Raw genomic sequence first — 6,450 nt, 5'->3', positions numbered from 1 at the left:
CTTATTTGCAATGTTTATAATTGTTCTGTCGCAATTATGACATTAAAGTAGGCATTCTATTTTGCGTAACTGTGATAAATATTTCAATATCTTCAAAATGGATAAAAATATTTTGATGTAAACTAGTAATAGTAATAATACAGTAGTAATATATAACATTTTTAAATAAATTAAAAATAGCCTCAAAAGCAATTTTAAAAACAAATGAATAAAACTTTTAGAAACTTCAAATGTGGAAAGAAATATGCATTTTTATAATTCAGATCCAAACATTTTAATGTCTTGAAAAATTTTTCTATTATTTTGAAGGAAAATATAAAGTAATGACAATATATTAATCGCAAAGTTAAATTTAATCATTGAGAAAAATATTAGTGTTATTTCGAATTAATTAAAACTTAAGATTTCTCAGTTTTTTTTTGCATTTATTTAAATCTAAAACATGCCTAGAATCATAGAAGATAGGTTGGTCACTCAATATATTAATCTATGATCATCTAAATGAGTCGTAATCTAAATGAGTTGTAAAAAAAACCCAAATTCCAATTAGTGCAGCTTTTTCCACATTGGTCCTATCTTAATGGGACATTAAATCTTAATCTGGCTTCTAAGTAACAGTAGTATATACACTTTATTAGCACCATGTCAGAGAACAACTTCCTGAATCTTTTTTTTTATAATTTAATTAATCAATTAAACAATTCTATCAGTTAATTCCAAACTCTTCATTGTTCGAAATACAATGTTGTTTTTAATATTAAATTTGAAATTTCTTGTTGAAAATATCACATCACACTCTGCTTCAATTATAAAGTTTGACATTAAAGGAATAAATATGTGTTAATTGCAAATATTTAAATAAATTTTTAATATTTCCTTATATTGTAAAGCCGGTGATGAGCATGACTTCAATATGTAAATGTAATTCGTTGAAAAATCACTACACATTTACGATTTTAAATGGCTATATTTTAATATTTATGATTATTAAATTTTTGCATTCTTAAAGGATATTTTTATTATTTTTCTTATATTACAGAATCTTCCAGTATATGATAGCAACAAATATCTGTAGCTGTGCAAAAAAAAACTTTTATTAAATTTTAAACAATAGAATTGCAGAATTTCTTTGATGCAATTTTTTAGAATTTCATTGAATAATGTTTCTATAATAAAAAACACTTAACTAAAAATCAATATTTGTAATAAACATTTGATGAAATCCATTTGCAATTTGTTATTTGAAAATACTTATTACAAATTTCTATGAAAATTTACACTTTTGAAACCTTTTTGTTTACTGTTTTTATTGTTATATTTAAATTGTTTTTTTTACTTTTATATATAATCTTGAATAACAATTATCTGCTGATATTTCTTCCTTTCGATATATCGTGTCAGCTTAATATATTTTTCTTAGACTTGTATGAGTTATGGAAATTCGCAGGTTCATTCATAATAATTCAGGATTATAATTTGCATAATTGGAGGAACACATGCAATTAAAAACTGGGTTATGTATCAAATTTAAACTGAAAGTTAACATATCTGAATGTAAAAATTCTTCAAAAAGTAGCTGTATCTTTTATTTTACGATGAAAGTAATTTTTCATAAATGAAGCTATTTGAATATTCCCGATATGAATTATTTAAATCGCAAACATAATTTTTTTATTTCCATTATTGATTTCGTAATTGAGTGAACTTGAACTTTTATTGAAATATGACAAGATTTCAGACTTTATTACTTTATAAAAAAATGGAACAAAGCATTTAATATATATTTAAATTCTTAAGTGCGCAGTAATTTTATTTTCAATAATTTTTTTTTCATACGTTAGGTCGTAGAAGACTCCCTTCTGGTGCTTGGCGTAAGTATCAAGAATTTTTCTTTTCATGACTGAATTTCTTATTCTTCTAAATTGTTAGTTCTTGCACTGCCAAATTGATTTATTTGTATAAATAGCATATGTAAATTCCCATCAAATTTATTTAATATAATTTGTTCAATTCCATCTCATTTATTTCAGTTTATTTTACAATTTGTAGTTAGCATGTTCTCTTTTAATTGAACCCATAACCTTCCTGCCTATGAATTACACACAAAATTGGAAAGAGATCTACAAAAGTGATGTGTACAAAAAATAGGAACAATATCGACTTATGAAAAATTCTTTGATCGGTCGAAAACTGAAATAAACAGATATTCTTTTTAAAAAATAAAAAGTAATCCTGAATTCATGGTAGAAACTTATAGTTCTGGTACGGAACACTGCAATGGCCATTTATTATGCAGAGATGTATGAGAGTAAATACGCTGAAACGCAAACATAGGAAATAAGAAATTTAAGGATATAAAATGAAGTTATATATATAAAATTGAAGTTACATTATAGGTTCGAATATATATTACCATCGGTGGTTGCAATTTTACAGTTACTGTAAAATTACACACTTATCAGCGACACTGTGAATAAACATTTTATATTTCTTTTCATTTCTTATTTTCTGTGTTTGCCCTTCAGGGGCACGTCTTATTCACGTGTGACAATCTTTACGATTCCCAACTATCCGGGTGATTTGGTCTACTTTTCATATTGCGTGCACTTGATGGACCATGCGTGTCAGCTCATTATATAATTGCCACATTTCATTGTCCCGTGTGCTGATTCGACGTGCCATTCTCTTGACCGGTTTGTCGAAAGGGGTCTTGTAATATTGGTCAATTATTAGGACTTGATTTAAAGATGGTCTCTATCTCAAGGAATTCATCTCAAGAAACCGCCTTTACACAACCGACTACATTAGGCGATTTAAAAGTTACTATTTAGATATGTTGTTTAGCATTACCCGTTCAATATTTAGTAAAAAAATTACGGGATAGTGCAAAAAACAATCCGTCGTATATTCAAACTCCCAAATATCAGAATTTTACACAGCGCAGGTATTTTTTCTACTTCTTTCAACGATATTGCTAACTGCATTGCCTCCGATTTATCCCGAATTCGATAATGATTCAATTTCGTTTTCACAGCAAATTAAAATAGGAGAATAAAATCTTAATTTACATTCTTTTTTATATGCTCTGTATAGTAATGAATTCACTTTTATTGAATTAAAAAGATTTGAGCATAATCTTTATTATGCCGTGAATAATTACGAATAAAGAGTTTTATTAGATAATTTATGGTAGAAATGATTTTTTTTTAAATTCAGGCAAAAATAATTTGATTGGCTTTTACTGTATTTCATTTGTAAAATACTGATTTATTTAAAGTTTTTATTATTGCATTCTTTTATTAATTTGAGTTTTATTCTTTCCAGGTGTCCGTAGAATATTTATTCCAGGTTCGTGTCTTAATATAAAATTATCTTAATTTTTGCTTGATTACACTTTCATTGTGTTTTTTTTATCGGACCAATTTTTTGAATTTTAAACGGAACGAATAATATTAAAATAAAAAAAAATGAACAGTTTAAATTTTTTTAAAATTTCATTATAATAAAAACTTTTAAGGTCATTCAGACAATGAGATAAATCATTTTAAAGCAAGCATTAGCTTGTAGAATTTAAGAAGAAAAGGTTTCCACATTTTTACTATTTTGTTACAATGAAAAGTATTCATGTTTCTTTGTTTTTAGTAAAGCAAAGAAAATAAGTTCATAGACAACTGAAATGTAAATAATAATCATATTATGAAATGGCTTGAGGGATAAGAATTTTATTTACTTGACAATTTTTAAGGAAGATAATGAAACGAACCAGCTGGTTGACACTATAAAGAACTTCATTAAAAATATGCAAATGAGAAGTACTTTAAGCGTTCAAAGAATTTACAGTATTAAACTAATCATTTTTGCATTTTTCTTATTTCTTTTTGAGTTGTTGGGCCATTAAAAATTAAAATCCGTATTTATTTCCATTGCTCCCGAAATTATTCTCTTATACATAATAGGCCAAGATTTCGTCGAGATAGTTGTATTCCCGGATTTATTTGACAATTTTGAGAAGACGGCAAAGATTCTCAACGCCAAGTTGACGATAGATCGCATTTTTTTTTTTTGCGTTTATCATGCGAGGTTGTAAAAATAAACAAGTATCGATCAAAAATATTATGAATAACATACTTTTTCAGGTGTATCCGTTCTTTTCAGCCATCTTATTTTCACTGAGCCTCATATTTGTTGCAAAAAAAGAACTTGTTTCTATTTGTTTGATCTATTCTTAATTTAATAAATTTAGAATAAATCTGATTCATGATTTTAGAATAGAATATATGTTTTACATATTGACGCTTATAATGTCTTTGGAGAATTATTTTGGTTTAGCCTAAAAAGCAGCATGGAATAATATGCTAAGAACGACGTTATCAGAAGATTCAATTCAGTTTCTAAAAAAAAGAAATAAATATCCATTGATAGATATGCCATTCATTTCATGGTTGAAAGTAATCTTTCAGAGGTATTCGGAATATCAAATTATCACATTTTAAAACCACAACTAATATAGTTCTTTTTTATTGCAATTAGCGTCAGCTGTCCCCGGAGGTAAGAATTATTATTATTATTTTTGGAATTTTATGCAAATTGACAAGTCACGTGTAGAAATTATGAATTAAAACTAACTTATTCTTGAAATGACCAACTATAAATTAATTTAAATTTTGAAGTTCCTTTTTTATTAAATTGCATAAAAATTTTATAATGCTAGTTGTCAAAAGATATATTAGAAGAATAGGAATATTAAAAATGCGTCGTACAATAACTCATTATAGATTATTTTTGTTCAAAGAAATTATAATTTTTTTAACATAACGTTTCCTTATAAGAATAGGATTGATTTTATTTCTCTTAACTGCAATACTCATAACTATTCTATTACAATTCTAACATTGGATTAAGTAATCGTTTCCATAATATATATCATGACACTGTTTAATCCAGCTATGATATTCATGTCAATGTCATGATATAGGCGAAATAAATCCTGTTGATGTGAAATTGTTATTAGAAATGATATAGTTATATAACGTGTATAAATAATATGAATAAAAATTTCAAGGTAGATAAGTTAATTCTGAGGCAAACAGTTACTTTTGGCTGCTAAGAAATATACTTTCATTCAACTACTGCTTTGATATCGCTAAAATTTTTTTTTATTATTACAGAAAGGCTATTAAGGTCGTACGTAACAGAAAAAAGGAAAAATAATTACATTTTAAAAGAATTTTGCGATAATTATTCCATGCGCATAGATGTGTTAGTAAATGTTGGGGAATTAAAAAAATGTAGTAAATGATTATCAATAAGTGAATCTATGAAGACGAAATATATTTTAAATACATACATTTCAAATTGGCATGCAATTTATTGAATTTTAAGCCTTCAGTGCTTAATACCATTGAAAATGTCGTTCATAGAGTAATCTATTTCTAATCGTCTTTGCAGCTGAAATTCGTAGCTCTATCTTTTTTAAAAATTAAAACAATGTATATCATTATTTTTCAAAGCAATATGAAAACTAGAATTTTAAGGGAATATTTTTTAAGCTTTAGGACTTATTTAACATTGCCTAAAAACTAATTAATAGTATAAAAAGATAAATTATCAAAATTACTTAATAAATGTAACATTAAAAATTTAACATTTTATATTTCCAGTTGGAAAACACTGCAGCCATGATTTTAACTTATATAATTAATAGATTATTATTAAATGATTTTTGTCAAGCACTTCTATAGTAGAAACTATTGAACTATTATTTTGTTACTAAAACTTTATTTTTTTATTTGTAGGGCTGCCAACAGGTAATTTTTTAGTTTGTAATATTATTCTTTTTAAGAGTAAATATACTGAAATATATAACATCAGGAGTATTCACATACCCTGAGATAAAAAATTACGATTAATAGCAATAAAAAGATATTTTTTTACTAGCTTAAAGAATATAGTAGCACTTTCTTTACACATTTTATTTTACTTTAAAACAGTATGCTATTTAATATTATGTTGTAAATGATCGTGGGAAAAAGCATTAGTTCCTTTTATACCTAATTATTTATCAGTCTATAATGCATTATAATTTTTCTAATGATAATTTTTTATAAGTAAGAATTTGTGAAATATTAGGATAGTTTTAATTTCATATTCTTTTATTCATCGAAAAGTTTGGTGAAATATATAGAGAGCTATACAGAGAGAACAAATTGTTATTTTTCAAAAATTGATGTAGACTTATAGCTATTAATTTTCATTAAAATTCAAAGGAAATATTTTGACTTCCGTGGTCACTAAATATCATTAAATGGATTTCAAAATTCTAAAAAAACGTTTTGATTCCTGGGGAGATTGGTGATAAAAGATTTTTAAAAAATTATGTGGTTTAAAATTGTTAGGTAGTAAAATATTTTTTTTTTTTACATTCATCTATGCACATATAAAGTTTCTCAC

Source organism: Argiope bruennichi, chromosome 7 (assembly GCF_947563725.1).
Source record: "Argiope bruennichi chromosome 7, qqArgBrue1.1, whole genome shotgun sequence".
Taxonomy (NCBI): Eukaryota; Metazoa; Arthropoda; class Arachnida; order Araneae; family Araneidae; genus Argiope; species Argiope bruennichi.
This window is presented reverse-complemented; position numbering follows the sequence as displayed.